This window comes from Acomys minous, assembly GCF_964271855.1.
Source record: "Acomys minous genome assembly, chromosome: 10".
In the NCBI taxonomy this organism is placed as follows: Eukaryota; Metazoa; Chordata; class Mammalia; order Rodentia; family Muridae; genus Acomys; species Acomys minous.
Window position 1 is genome coordinate 63,595,735 of NC_140491.1, and position 14,644 is coordinate 63,610,378.

The following is a 14,644-nucleotide window of genomic DNA, read 5'->3' on the forward strand; positions in this document are numbered from 1 at the left end:
CACATGCACAGCTGTGTGCCAGAGCACAGTGGCCAAGAAGAAAGAGAGAAAAGGAAGGCTAAGGGACAAGGAGAGGGAGACTGGGGGAGAGACGGACCAGGCCAGTGCGGGCATTTGACCTAACGGTATGCAAACAACAGGAAACTATACCTTTAATGCACAGATATTCATCACAGGTCTTTTTTTTTTTGGTTTTTTGAGACAAGGTCTCTCTGTGTTAGCCTTGGCTGTCCTGGAGTCACTTTGTAGACCAGGCTGGCCTCGAACTCACAGCAATCCGCCTGCCTCTGCCTCCCAAGTGCTGGGATTACAGGCGTGCCCCACCATGCCTGGCCACAGGCCATATTTTTAAGGCCTAAAAGAAGTCTAAATAAACTTGAAATTTTTATTTTGTTTTTTTGAGACAGGGTTTCTCTGTGTAGCCTTGCCTGTCCCAGACTCACTTTGTAGACCAGGCTGGCCTCAAACTCACAGCAATCAGCCTGCCTCTGCCTCCAGAGTGCTGGGATTAAAGGCGTGCGCCACCACGCCCAACTAATCACACATTTTTAGCCACAGTGAAACTAATACAAAATCAAAAAATCAGTAATTATTTGAAAAGTGTAAATGAGCAATAAACTAGAGATTTTAAAGAAAATCACAAAATAATTTAGAAAACTGTCTTGAATCAAATGAAAAAACGTTAGGATGGGCAAGAGATATGGCTCACTGACTGAAAACGAGTTCTATTCTTGTGGGGAAGGGTTGGCTCCCACGTCAGGCACCTTCAGCCACCCGTAACTCCAGACCCAAGGTATTTGGTGTCTCTGGCCTCTGTGAGTACCTTCACTCGTGTGCTCACACCCATACCCATAGTATTAAATATAAGATGCAGTGACAGTTATCCCTGGGTCCGCATCTTCCACATTCCGTACTAGACAGAAACCCTTCAAAATACAAAGAATACAGCCAAGCCTTCAGTCTAAGCTTGATCCTTACTCAACATCGGGAGAAAACCCTAGAAATGCAAAACACAGAGGACCCTCTAATAGTCACTCAGACCTTACTACACACCAAGGAATTTGTGTGTGATTAAAAACAACACATTTTGGAGCTGGAGAGATGGCTCGGCGGCTAAGAGGAGCCAGATTCAATTCCCAGCAGCTACACGGCATCTCAAAACTGTAGCTCCAGTCTCAGGGATCTGACATCCTCACACAGACGTACATTCAAGCAAAACACCAGTGCGCATGAAACAGAATATAAATAAATCGTTTTTAAAAACCTCTACATTTGGAAAGCATGCTGCAAAGCCTTTATGAAGTCCAGCTAATGGAGACCAAACCATCCGCTCCAGAAAGCCTGCAGGCGTGATGGTTTGAGTGAGAAACGGCTCAAGTGTTTTAACATTTGTTTTCCAGTTGGTGGCGCTGTTTGAGGTGACACTGGGGAACCTTTGAGAAGTGGAGTCTTGTTGGGGGTGGAGCTTGGGAGGTTATAGCCTCACCCACTTCTGCTGTGTTCTCTGCTTCCTGCGTGAGGATGGAGATGTGCTCTGCAAGCTTCCTGCTCTGGCCGCCTGCTACCAGGTTTCCTCCACCATGCACACTGCCCTTCGGAATGTAAGCCAAGTGAACTCTTTCCTCCATACGTTGTCTTACCTTTTTCTCTTTCTCTCTTTTTGTTTTTTGGACGGGGTTTCTCTGTGTACCCCTGGCTGCCCTGAAACTCCCTCTATAGATCAGGCTGGCCTCAAACTCACAGCATCCACCTCCCAAGTGCTGGGATTAAAGGCTTGCGCCACCACCTGGCCGTTGTGGCTTATCTAAACAGAAGTGGCTACCACACGAGCCATGGTCTTTAACAGTTATTCATATTTAAGTCAGCATCAGAGAACTGGTCCTGGGGAAAACCCTATGACTAAAGAACGAAGGTAGGAACTTGAATTAATGCTATATTCTATATGTAATGTATATTCTACAATTTATGATGTTCTATATGAGAACTTGTCCTCCAGGTGACTTCACTTCCTGCGTTTCGGGAAAGACCACGCACTACCATAAACTAAACCTTCCAGCAGTTTCCAGAAGCAATTATCTCCCAATGTTCCTCTGAGATTAAAAAAAATAAAAAATAAAAGGGAACTGGAGAGATGGCTCAGAGGTTAAGAGTGCTGCCTGTCTTCCAAAGGTCCTGAGTTCAATTCCCAGAAACAACATGGTGGCTCACAACCATCTGGTTGTGATCTGGTGCCCTCTTCTGGTGTGCATACAGGCAAAACACTGTGTATATATGACAAATAAATCTTTTTAAAAAACAAACTTCCCCTCCAGACTCGGCCTCCACCTAACCTCCCTGAGACCCACAAACCCTGCTTATGGTTTTTTCCTTACTTTCCTGTAACCCTCACCCCCAATTACAGTTTTCCCCTTATAAACCCATTACCCTTGAAGCTCCGGTATCATTCTCCTATCCTGCTGCCTCAAGAAGGACTGTGATCCGAAGCTCTGAGCCTGTATTTGTATGTTACGTCGGGTATGGAGTCCTGGTGGTCATTTTGGTGGGGGGGGGATGTCTCACAATCTGGGTGATCTCAGTATTATACTGGGTGATCTCAGTATTACATGTAATTACTCTGGATGGGTAAGAAACATTCACAGGGGCTGGAGAGGTGGCTCAGAGGTTAAGAGCACTGTCAGCTCTTCCAGAGGTCCTGAGTTCAATTCCCAGCAACCACATGGTGGCTCACAGCCATCTACAATTTTATCTGATGCCCTCTTCTGGCCTGCAGGTATACATGCAGGCAAAGTACTGTATACATAATAAATAAATAAATAAATAAATATTAAAAAAAGAAACATTCACAAATGTGAAGAGTAGTAAAAACCTCTGCCCAGACCCCTCCCTCCCTCCCTTCCTCCCTTCCCTCCTTTCGAGGATATGGTTACTAATGTATGCACTGTGGAGGGCAGAGGCCGATGAGGGTCTCATTCAATTGTTTCCCCGCCTTATTTTTTGAAACAAGGTCTCTTGCTGGTCCTGGAGCTTGCTGTTTCTGCTACACCAGTTGGTCAGTGAGCTCCAGAGGTCTACCTGTCTCTACTCTGCTCTGTACCTGCAGAAATGTGCTGCCATGTCTGGCTTTTCATGTAGGGCTTTGTGTTACGGAGTTCCTGACCCCTAGGGAAACACCATAGACTCAATCCAATTATAATTTAAAGACTGCTAGCAGGACAACAGTCTCTGAGCCAAAACTTGAGACTGCCACAAGAAGATGGGTGAAGGGATTTTTTTTTTGAGATATTTATTTATGGTTTTTCTTTTTTGTTTTTTGTTTTTTCTTTTCTTTTTTTTAATATTTATTTATTATATATACAGTATGCATCAGATCACATTATAGATGATTGTGAGCCACCATGTGGTTGCTGAGAATCGAACTCAGGACCTTTGGAAGAGCAGTCAGTGCTCTTAACCGCTGAGCCATCTCTCCAGCCCCTTCTTTTTGGTTTTTCAAGACAGGGTTTCTCTGTGTAGCCATGGCAGTCCTGGACTCGCTTTGTAAAACAGGCTGGCCTCAAACTCACATCAATCCACCTGCTTCTGCCTCCTGAGTGCTGGGACTAAAGGCGTGCACCACCATACCCGGCTTTATTTATGGTTTTTTGGAACAGGACTCTGTGTGTTAAGAGCCCTTGGCTGGCCTGGACTCGCTTTATAGACCAGGCTGGCCTGGAACTCACAGAGATTCTCCTGCCTCTGCCTCCTGAGTGCTGGGATCAAAGGTGTGCGCCGCCACACCCTTACCGGTGTTTTGCAGGCCTGTAGGCCTAGTGTTTGTGTGCAGTGCCCATAAGGTCCAGAAGAGGGCACTGTTTCCCCTGGGACTGGAGTTTCAAATAATTGTGAGTGGCCTGATGGTACTGGGACTGGATCCTGGAAGAGCCTTCAGCACTCTTTATCACAGAGAAATCTTTTTAGTCCCTGAGGCAAGTATTTTTAAAGACATACATATGTAATATACATAAAGGATCTTTTTGTTGAGACAGGGTCTTGTTGCATGGGTCTCTTGGGTTTTTGTCTCCTTGAAGGAAAAAGGCTGGGTATGGTGGTGGTGGGTTTTCTTGTTCTTTGTTTTGTTTGTTTTTGTTTTTGTTTTTTTGAGACAGGGTTTCTCTGTGTAGCCTTGGTTGTCATGGAACTTGCTTTGTAGACCAGGCTGGCCTCAAAGTCACAGAGATCCACCTGCCTCTGCCTCCCAGTGCAGGATTAAAGGCGTGCGCCACACTGCCAGTCAGTGGCAGTGGTGTTTTTTTTTTTTTTTTTACCAAAATCTCAATTGTTCAATTTTATCAATAAAGACTCAGAAGCCAGATGCTGGAGTGAAAGCCTGCTAGCTCAGAGAGGCAGAGAAAGCACGCAGCTGACCTTCGTCCTCAGCAGATAAGCCAGAAGGAGTTCCCTCTCCCTCAACTCCTCAAAAATCCTCCTTCAAACGGAATGTCCCTCCCTTCTGTTTGCTATGCTTCTCTGTCCATCCTCCTGACTTCCTCTTTTATGTTTTTTAATGAAATGTTTTAATAATCCTATGTTCACTTCCTGTCAACTAGTTTCTTGCTCTGCCTTGATGTTAATCCTGCTTACAATATTCAAGCAGAAAGCTCTTGGATTAAAGATGTGTGTAAAGCTGAGCCACACCATAACTAAAACCAGGGTTTTTTTTTTTCTGGTAAATAACACAACTTCAGGGTTCACAGTTAATCAAACATCCTGCAGCATTAATTCCAGCACTTGAGAGGCAGAGGCAGGTGGATCTCTTTGAGTTCTAGGCCAGCCTGGTCTACGTAGTGAGTTCCAGGCTAGCCAGAGCTACAGAGTGAGACCCTGTCTCAAAAAAAAAGAAAGAAAGAAAGAAAATTTGGGTGAAAGACAAAGAAAAAAATTTTAATATTTTTATTTTATATGCATCAATATTTTGCTTGCATGTATGTCTGTGTGAGGGTGTCAGATCTTGGAGTTACAGACAGTTGTGAGGTGCTATGTGAGTGCTAGGAATTGAACCCGGGTCCTTTGGAAGAGCAGTTAGTGCTCTTAACCGCTGAGCCATTTCTCCAGTCCCCGACACAGACAAATTTAAGAATAAGTTTATTTAGCGAATCAAAATCAAAGCAGGAAATCCTAAGAGAAATTAGAGTGGGCTTGCACAAGACAGAGGAGGATGGCAGCCCAGTGAGTCCTGTGTTGGGGCCAATCTGTAGCTACTATGTATTCAAATGTTAACTGCTTGCCCCCCAAGATCCCTATGGTCATGAATCCAAAATGACTCCATGTAAACCTTGCATCACAAACTATCCCTGGTTGGCTAAATAAAGTAGCCTACAGCCTAGACTGGACCGAGAGGGGAAGGAGGAGCCAATGGTTCACATGCTTGGGGGGGGTGGGGGAGGAAGGAGGAAGAAAGGAGCAAGTCACAAGCATTAGCGTGATCTAGAAGCAGGCAGGCGCCCAGGAGGCGCTTGCTCTGAGGACTGGCATGCAGTCCAAAAGGAAAGCATGTGCAAGTTTCTATGTGGGCTTGGCTGGGAAGCATACAAGCTAGCTTAGGGGCTAACACCTGCCCAGCCTCAGTGCGTTTAAGGCTTATTAAGAATCTACCCAGCTTCTGTGCCTATTTATTTATATGATAGCGGGTTAAGGCATACGTGCCACCTTAATAACTAGGTGAATCGATATTAAATATAATTAATCACTCAACAAATGGCACCCAGTGGATTTCGTCTACACAACGTCTCTAGGTGTGCGTGAGAGTGGGCTCCGCTGAGGTGTGATCAGATCTTGGGGTCCAGTAATTAGCATTAGAAAATACAGCACCAGACCAACCCCCACCAGGTCCTCTTTTGTCTAAATAAAAAGGCTCTTTCTCTTCCTTTTTCTCGTGGTGTTTCTGTCTGGGGTGGACTGTGCGCCCAGATGGCGGTGAGGCCGGCACGCTGCGGCCATGAGGGAGGCTGGTGTGAACCCAAAGGCCTGCCCCCCTCGCAGATGCCCACCTCGCCTAGAAGGTACCGGGCACTGTTCAGCCGTCGTGCAACTGCAAGCAGCTTCGGAAAGAAGCCAGTGAAGCCACCGAAACACTGGACAGGGGCATCTCTGACTTCACTGTGATGGCAGCAGACGCCGAGCCCTTGGAGGTCACCCTGCACCTCCCACTGCTGTGTGAAGACAAGAATGTCCCTGTGTGTTGTGTGTTCCAAGCAGGCTTTAGGTCGGGCCTGTGGGGTCTCCAGGCCTGACATCGCCTGTTCTGTTACCATCAAAGAGTGGTCACAGCTAAAACAGCAGATCCAGTCCAGTCAGCGGTCTTTCTTTTCTTTCCTTTTTTTTTTTCCTTCTTTTCTTGATTTTTCAAGACAGGGTCTCTCTGTGTAACAGCTCTAGCTGTCCTGGAACTCACTATGTAGACCAGGCTGGCCTTGAACTCACAGCGATCCGCCTGCCTCTGCCTCCCGAGTGCTAGGATTAAAGGTGTGTGCCACCACGCCCGGCTTGGGACGTTGTGCTTGAGATTGCTTCCTGCTGATTTGGAGGGCCGAAAGGAGATTGAAAAAAAAATCATTACACAAGCTATCAGTAGCATTTGTTTTCTAGTTTCTAAATGCTGAGAAAATACAGGCTTAAATAAAGTCCTGTTTGTGAGTGTCATGCGAGGCTGGACCAACTGGGATCGGTAGCTTTCCATGAAGCTGCTGTGGAAGCAAGCTCTGATGGACCACAGTTGAAGCAGTCTGAGGTTGGATGGGGAGGATGCTGGAGTAAATGCATCTTAGCATCCTGGAGGATGAATCTTGTCAGGTCCGTTCCAACGTCACTGGTGTCTGGTCCTGTGGTTCTGCAAACACATAAGCTCTCATAAGTAATACATATCTCTATGGCCGCACACGAATGGGATGTGCAAGCTGCACACACCAAAGATGATCCTTTTGCTCTCTGAGCAGATGAAAGACATCTATTTTTCATTATAAGCTAGTTTGGACTATATGACCAAACTGCACTATAATTTTTATTTATGCCATAAAAAGAATGGCATAATACATCTTGAGGGTTTTGTAGCCAACAGGATTTATTGGCTACATGTGGGGAGTGGGCTGGCTCCCAAGCAGGGACATCAGGAACCCCCTAATCATTCATTGCAGGTGAGTGGTCCTCTACTCAAGATGGGTAACTCAAATTCTCAGCGCAGAGAGAATCAGATAAAAATCCTGAAAGGTATTCTAGGCGACTTTCTTTCTCACATAAAAAGCCTAATCAGTGTTGGAGAGATGGCTCAGAGGTTAAGAGGACTGGCTGCTCTTCCAGAGGTCCTGAGTTCAATTCCCAGCAACTACATAGTGGCTCACAGCCATCTATAATGAGATCTGGTGCCCTCTTCTGGCGTGCAAGTGTACATGCAGGCAGAACATTGTATACAAAATAAATAAATAAGTAAAATAAATAAATAAATAAATAAATAAATCTTAATCATTTTTATGACAAGGGACAAAATGTGTCCTTAGATCCTGGTGGGAGAGATCTGGGATGAACAACCTTGGGAGAGGGTTGCATTAGAAAGAGTTAAAGAAAAAAAAAAAAAGAGATAAAGAGCAGTTGGGAGGCAGAGGCAGGTGGATTGCTGTGAGTTCGAAAAACCAAAAAATAATAAATAAATAAAAAAGAAAGAAAAAGAAAGAGGTAAAGGATGAACTTCCACCATATTTTTTGCCTATAGTTACAGCTATTCTTGTTTTGTCTTGGTTTTTTCCGAGACAGGGTTTCTTTGTGTAGCCTTGACTGTCCTGGACTCGCTTTGTAGTCCAGGCTGGCCTCAAACTCACAGGGATCCGCCTGCCTCTGCCTCCCGAGTGCTGGGATTAAAGGCGTGCGCCACCACGCCCGACAGTTACTATTCTTAATTGCCTTTGGGGATCTGCTATCACTTGACCTTCTTTGACCATGGTGGGAGAGACAGAAAAGGCTGAAGACTCTGCCATGAGCAGGTGTATTTTGACCATAGATAAGGACCCAGCCAAACCTAAAGTAATTCCTCTAAACCCTGGGTCAGTTCAGTGAAACTGGGACTGGAGCCTAACTGCTGCCACCTGCGAGGTGCAGCCTCACTGGGAACAGCAGCAGCTTCCTGTTTCCCTGTACGGACATGGCCCACTGTGGTCGAGGGAGCGGCCTCCCATGGACATCCTTAGGTGGTCCCCTCTACTTCTGCGACACCTCTGGTACCCCTCTATAAGGCCATGTTAAACCCTAAAATGGATGACTGTCCTGCCACCGAGCTTGCCCTGTAAGTCTTCAGGCTCAGGGTGGTGACAACCTTCCTCAGAGAGTTTGGGAAGCCCATTCCATGGGATCGCTGTGAAAATGAGAAAAGCAGTGAGGATGGGCTACATTCTCTCTTCTGTAGTCTTCTTGGAAACTTCACCCTGGAGAAGCTGTGGCCTCACACAGTCTTGGCAAACAGCTTGGGCTGATCACACGATGTGACAGTGGTGGTAGTCAAGGGACAATCACACCCCTGGTGCTAGCAGACCTTCCCAATAACCTCTGGGGAAATGTCTTGGGAGATACAGGTACAGTCATTACCACAGACAACAAAGCCTTTTATTGCATTGTACAAGATAAACTACATTTGAGGCACCCACCCACCCCCAATTCTAAGGGCCACTGTTCCAACAGGATTCCAACTCCCCCTCAAGTTGATAGTGGAATTCTGTTAAGCCTGTGTGGTAGATAAGTGGCCAGAAAAAGAAAGAGGCACCAGAAATTGCTGTAGCTTGACCAAGAACACCTTGACTAGCCGGGCGGTGGTGGCGCACGCCTTTAATCCCAGCACTCGGGAGGCAGAGGCAGGCGGATCGCTGTGAGTTCGAGGCCAGCCTGGTCTACAAAGTGAGTCCAGGATGGCCAAGGCTACACAGAGAAACCCTGTCTCGAAAAACCAGAACACCTTGACTGTGGTCATATGGAGTTTTCTACCAGTCTTTAGAATTCTTTTTTTTGAGACAGGGTTTCTCTGTCCTGGACTCAGCTGTCCTGGACTCTGTTTGTAGACCAGGCTGGCCTCAAACTCACAGCAATCCACCTGCCTCTGCCTCCCGAGTGATGGGATTAAAGGTGTGCGCGCCCACGCCCGGCTCTGTTCCTATTTTTTAAAGTTTCATTTGAATTTCTTTTCTTTTTCTCTTTCTTTCTTTTCTTTTCTTTTTTTGAGATAAAGTTTCTCTGTGTAATCCTGGCTGTCCTGGAACTCAGCTCTGTAAACTAAACTGACCTGCAACTCAGAGATCTGCCTCCCTCTGCTTCCTGAGTGCTGGGATTAAAGGTGTGTGGCACCGTGCTTGCCTTTTCATTTGAGTTTCTGACTTGAATTTCAAAACAATTGCTAAGTGGGTTTTGGTCTGGAATTGGTACTGAGTTTCTGAAAATTTCTAAACTGGCCCTAAACATACTTCTGCCATTTTATATTACATATTTATATGAAGCAATACTCTTCGCACTGATGATTTTAAATCAAAATGCTAATCAAATATGAAAAACAGTAAAGATTCTCTGCATAATGTAGTATCCAATATTCAACCAAGACTTATTTCTCTTTTTTTTAAAGGACTGTGTGATTTGTTGACAGAGAGTAGTGTTGCTGCTCCTGCCACGGCACACATGTGCCAAGCTGACATTAAACTACCCAACACAACAACTGTGCCATCTTTTCAGTCCTAGCAGAGGAAAGGGCCTCTGTCAAGCCCCAGCAAATGTCCTGAGGCTGTAGCCATATTTAAATGTGTGGCTTTTAAGCAAAAGGATTTGGGGGCACTTATACAAGAGGGGTGCAGAGTAATATCCAGTCATAACCAGAAATGTGGTTGGTTTTCCTGAGAAGTCCTGGAAATTTCTTCTAAAGTTGTGACTGAGCAGCACTAATAAGTGAACCCAGTGTCTGCCCTCCAGGCAGCACTCTCAGGGGAACCTCCCTCCTGGCCCCAGATCACTAGAAAAGAAAAAAAAAAAGTGCCCCTCCCCCATCACAAAGAGAAAGGAGCTGTTGGAAAAAATTTCCCTTAAATACATCTTTCCCCAAAACCTAGATGCCAGATCATTAAAGCACCAACGCCCCTTTATATTGATCCCAACTAAACCGAAAGCATCCGTGTTCCTGACCTACTTACTAGAACTGAGGAGATACCACAGACTATCGAGCGCTGTGTGCAAGCATGGGGCCTCAGTTTGGATCCCAGACCCGTGTAAAAAAGTCATGTTATCTGTAGTCCTAGAGTAGGAACGCTAGGCTCAGGAAGGTTCCAGAGGCTTAGTCAGCTGATCTAGTTAAATTGGTAAGCTTCAGCCTCAGTAGTGATAGAACCTGTCTCAGATATAAATAAATAAATAAATAAAAGAGATGGCTCAGAGGTTAAGGGCGCTGACTGTTCACCCAGAGGTCCTGAGTTCAATTCCCAGCAACCACATGGTGGCTCACAACCATCTAGCATGAGAACTGATGCCCTCTTCTGGCCTGCAGGTGTACCTGCAGCCAGAGCACTGTATACATAATAAATAAATCTTTAAAAAAAAAAAAAAGTAACTGTCCAGGAAGGTGGCTCAATGGGTAAAGATCCTGTCGTCAAGCCAATGTGATAACCTGGGTGCTATCCCTCAGGCTCACACCACGGAAGGATTCGCACAAGTTGTCCTCTGGCCTCCACATGCTTGCAAGGCATGCACACACACTAGAAAATAATGTAGAGAGTGGCTGAGGAAAGCACCGTATGTTGCCCTCTGGCCTACACACACCCACACTCCCCTGTGTCCATATACATCAATATAACATGTGCACTCCCGCACATAAAGTGTGCATGCACATACACACATGAACTACTGGTGAGGGGGGGGAGTGGCCTTGCTTTCTTTGTTTTATTGGGTAGCCTCAACAGAGAGGAGAGAGGCTCCAGTCAACCTTTTTTTTTTTTTTTAAGATTTATTTAGTATGTATACAATGCTCTGCCTGCATGTACACCTGCTTGCCATAAGAGGGCACCAGATCTCATTATAGATGGTTGTGAGCCACCATGTGGTTGCTGGGAATTGAACTCAGGACCTTTGGAAGAGCAGCCAGTGCTCTTAACCTCTGAGCCATCTCTCCAGCCCCCATCCAGTCAACCTTTAATAGGACATTTTTTGTCTAGTTGGCTGATTTGACATGAGACATGAAGAAGCAAACCAGCAAGTCGGCAGTAGCTGAGTTCCTCAAGTGAGACCTAAAGACTGACTCCTTTGCTTATGCCTGTTTCAAAGTCTGTGGTAACCATAAGCTCGATGCTTGGAGCACTTAAAGTTCCGGGACTTTCTTCTCTCCACGTAGCGCCAGAGAAGAAGGGTACAGGTACAGGGAGGAGGAGGATGGTAGAGGCAGGCGGTGAGATAATACTCGCTGGGTGGGTCAGTAGATGATATAGGCAGACTTGGAATTCTTGCTGGTGATGGGCTGGTCTCTGGGAGGCCCTTGACTGCCCTAGGTCAAGCATAGAATCCCAGTTCCAGTTACTCTGTGTGGTGGCCAGACATAATGTTGGCCAATCTCCACTCCAGGCACAAACAGCTCCACAACTTGAACATCAGAAAGGCCTGTCCTCTGACCATGGGGCCAGTATGGGTAGCGATGTCCGTACATGGCTCTTACCTTTCCTCTCTTCAGGGACTGTTAGCTTCCTCCTTTCAGACTCTGAGAGAATGTATCCATAGGTTGACCCTGAGCCTGGGTTGCAGAGATTAACCTCCAGAGAGAACACAGAGCTAATTTCTTATATTTTTGGTCATGAGCCCAGCCTTTAATGCCCGAGCCATCTCTCCAGCCCCAGAGCCTTTAACGCCCGAGCCATCTCTCCAGCCCCAGAGCCTTTAACGCCCGAGCCATCTCTCCAGCCCCAGAGCCTTTAACGCCCGAGCCATCTCTCCAGCCCCAGAGCCTTTAACGCCCGAGCCATCTCTCCAGCCCCAAAACCTATTTCCTATCCCAACTTCTGATCTGAGATATGAGGGAAGAACCCAATGGGCCAGCCTGGGTTGGTTAACAACCCATATTTGACCAAAACTGTGGTGGTGCGCGCCTTTAATCCTAGCACTCAGGAGGCAGAAGCAGGCAGAGTGCTGAGCTTGAGGTCAGCCTGGTCTACAGAGTGAGTTCCAGGACACCCAGGACTGTTATGCAGAGAAACCTTGTCTTGAAAAGCAAGACAACAGAAAAATTCCATCTTTGTCCATGAACTGAGGTCAATGGGTCCTGTGTCTAATTGACTAAAACTAGGAGTTTGAGAGGGCAAACTCCTTCATGGTTGGACTGCAACTTCCAGAGCAGTGGAGGATCATGGGCAGAATTGTGAATATCCACTCCACAGCCTCCTTCGATGGTGTTCTTTGCAGAGCAGGACTTCCCCACAGTGGCCTGGGGGCAGAACTGGGCCCCAAGCTTGCATCTTTGGTCATGTTCACAGCCTTTGTCTCCCCAGGACCCAGACAGGTCCCAGCCCACACCAGCTTGTCAGTCTCTCTATACTGCAGCAGGGAGAAGCAAGGGTGGTGGCTTCTATCACGGCAGCCAACAATGATGGAGGTATAAAAAATCCCCTAATGAATAATCTGCAATAAAGTCAAAGGAGATGATGGGTGAAGTAGGCTCAGCTTCCTCCCTGACCCACAAACTGTGATTGAGGACCCACAACCTGAGAGGGGCAATTGTATGCTGGCAAACGGGCTCTCAGAAAGGAGGCTGGGGGGAGGGGGAGGAAGCCCTACTGCTTGGCAAATCTTCTATGGTATAAATAAATAACTATACCATTGTTGGGGTTGGGGATTTAGCTCAGTGATAGAGCTCTTGCCTAGGAAGCACAAGGCCCTGGGTTCAGTCCTCAGCTCTGGAAAAAAAAAAAAGACAAAAGAACTCTATCATTGTTGTTCAGCGTCCGGAGGGTGGCCTGGTTTCCACGTGCTTCCAGAACTGCCTTGGCAGCCACTAGAGCCTGGTCCATCTGTTGCTCACTCAGTGCTGACCCATCTTGCCTGACAGTCACCTGCTTCCTCTGCCATGCTTAGCACAGCAGCTTAAGAATGGGCCCTAGCACTTTGGTATCATCACAGACTTAGGGAGCTCCTGAGTTTCCACTGCCATCTGATGCCAGCAACCTCATTCTAAAATAGCTAAACAGTAACACACACCCTGTCCCATCCCCCAAACCCCCACACCCCCATAAGATTGGGAACCTGGCTCACCCTGAGCACTCAAAGTCACCCTGAGCGAGAATCGGGACCTTGGGAGCCTTGATCTAAAGGTCCACCAGTTCTCATCCAAAGCAAGCAGTGTCTGGACTGACCCACACTGCACAGGGAACTCAGGCCACCAGCCAGATGCTAAACAACATATCATGGTCAATTTTGGATTCCTAGCTGGGAGCAACTCCTTACTGATCACTGAATATTCAGCAGTAAGTGCTAAGGTGCCAGTTGGAGCAGGGAACAGTCTCCAGTACTCCCTGGGGGCAGAGGGTAGCCTGGTGGAGTAGTCTGACCTATCATGGAGTAACAGAACCCAGGCCCACCCCTACACAGCCTCCAGGTCCTGCCTTGCCAGAAGCCACAGATGTCGGGAGGTGGCTGTGACCCTTCTACAGGTGGTGTCCGATCTGGACCTCCTGAAAGCAGTTGGAGCATCAGGACCCTGGGCGCAGGCGTGTAACCCCTAGGCAGCAGAAAGAAGAAAAAGAGCCAAGACAGGGGCCATTGACAGTGCCACAGGCCTGTCTGTCCTCTGCTCCTTGAAGCCGGAGTGTGAACTTGAGGATCCAGATTCCCCTCTGCACTGCTCAGCACTTAGGTGTGGAGACTGCCTCCTTTGTCCCCTGGGAAGCATTTACAATGGAGCCTGCAAAACCCTTGGTTGCTATTGGAAATAGTGATGTCACTGGCAGGGGTGGGGCTTCATCTGTAGTCTGCATTTGGGGAGGGATGTAGTCTATATGGCTGAAGAGGGGGACAAAGAATTAGGATGGCCAGGCGCAGGAGAACAAGAGGAGCTCTGGGAAGTGACAGCTGGGAGCAAGGCCTGGCAACACGTTAAAGAGAAGTCAAAGAGAAACACAAAACACCTAACTCAGGCATGCCAGGCAGGAGCCTGCCTTGCAGCCTGATGTCAAGCCTGCTTTAGCTGCTGTAAACAGCTGCCTCTGTCCTTGGTCTCCCTCAGGTCTCCTAGAAGGCACCACGCTATAGTAGGACACTTTTTTTTTTTTTTTTTGAGATCACACCTACTCTTAACCTCCTGAGGGGAGCCTAAGTAACAAACCCAAGAAGGTGTAGTTAGCTCCCTCCCCCTTTGGTGTTATTTTTGTATAATCAGATCCTATTATGTATCATTGGCTAGCCTGGTACTTACAACGTAGCCCAGGCTGGTCTTGAACGCTTAGGCAGTCTTAGCCTTTAAAGTGTGCCCAACTCTCCGATATTACTGAGCCCTATCGGGAGGGTGCACCAATGCCCTTCCCCCAGAGGTTTAGAGGGACAGGGCCTCTCCCTATCCTTGGAAGAATCAAGTCCCAAAATATTAAGGACTATGGGTAAGGACTTACAGGCACGCGCA

The 14,644-nt window shown here is 47.1% G+C and overlaps 1 pseudogene across 1 annotated transcript; it reads left to right on the forward strand.

Moving 5' to 3' along the window:
* Positions 1 to 5,824: 5,824 nt before the first annotated feature.
* LOC311607289 (NHP2-like protein 1) lies at positions 5,825 to 8,257 on the forward strand (annotated as a pseudogene). The gene is made up of 2 exons: positions 5,825 to 6,328; positions 8,214 to 8,257. The product of its transcript is annotated as an NHP2-like protein 1 (transcript).
* Positions 8,258 to 14,644: the final 6,387 nt, after the last annotated feature.